This window comes from Adiantum capillus-veneris, chromosome 3 (genome assembly GCF_014529385.1).
Source record: "Adiantum capillus-veneris isolate H3 chromosome 3, ASM1452938v2, whole genome shotgun sequence".
Lineage (NCBI taxonomy): Eukaryota > Viridiplantae > Streptophyta > Polypodiopsida > Polypodiales > Pteridaceae > Adiantum > Adiantum capillus-veneris.
Window position 1 is genome coordinate 44,710,607 of NC_140933.1, and position 742 is coordinate 44,711,348.

The following is a 742-nucleotide window of genomic DNA, read 5'->3' on the forward strand; positions in this document are numbered from 1 at the left end:
AGCACGTGGCTACGAACCACGGTGTCGGGGGTTCGAATCCCTCCTCGCCCGCAACCCTTCATCCTCGAAGGAAATCTCCCTCCCATCTTGCCTGGGTTTGGGTTGGTACCCTGCATTTTCTCTCGGGAGTAGTCGGCGTGGAGAATAAGCCGAATCCAACATAGCTCCATTTCGATTGGAGATGGAGCATCTTATTTACCTACTGCTTAAGGAATTAATGAAACCATTTCTTATAAAAAAGAAAAAGGATGGCGGAAACTTCGAGTATCTGGTTAGGGGTGTCTAACCAGATACTCGGTCGGTTTAGGAATGGGATTTTGAGTCTCATTTAAAGGATTTTGAGTCCTTTGGAAACAGGGAAAGAATGGGTTTTCAAAATCCCATCCCCTGCCTGTTTGGGGAAATACTAGGATTTTTGGTCCATCTTATTCACATTCAAATCTTTTTTTTTTTTTAAGAGACGAATCACGTCCGTGTATCAGTCTAAGCCGCCACTTCCTACCCCTCCTTCTTCTCTATCCCGTAAGACTATTCTTTGAGTCGCATTGGGGCGAGCCCAATATCTTCTTTGCCGCCCACCCTTGGTTTGGAGAGGGGAAAATAGAGAAAAGGTGGGACTTACGACCTTACCTATCTATGGAAACTCCATAGAATGATAAGAGAGACTCTTAGTAGTCAACAATCCCAGGATTTACATTCCATTTTTACGGATTGGTACTAGGGAATATTAAATTTCCCAAGG

At 44.3% G+C, this 742-nt stretch overlaps 1 non-coding gene across 1 annotated transcript in view; it reads left to right on the top strand.

The window, feature by feature from the left end:
- Positions 1-51, top strand: part of TRNAR-ACG (transfer RNA arginine (anticodon ACG)) — a 74-nt gene extending 23 nt beyond the window's left edge. The window contains exon 1 of the tRNA in view: positions 1-51. This exon is cut by the window's left edge and continues 23 nt beyond it. This is a non-coding gene — a tRNA (tRNA-Arg).
- Positions 52-742: the final 691 nt, after the last annotated feature.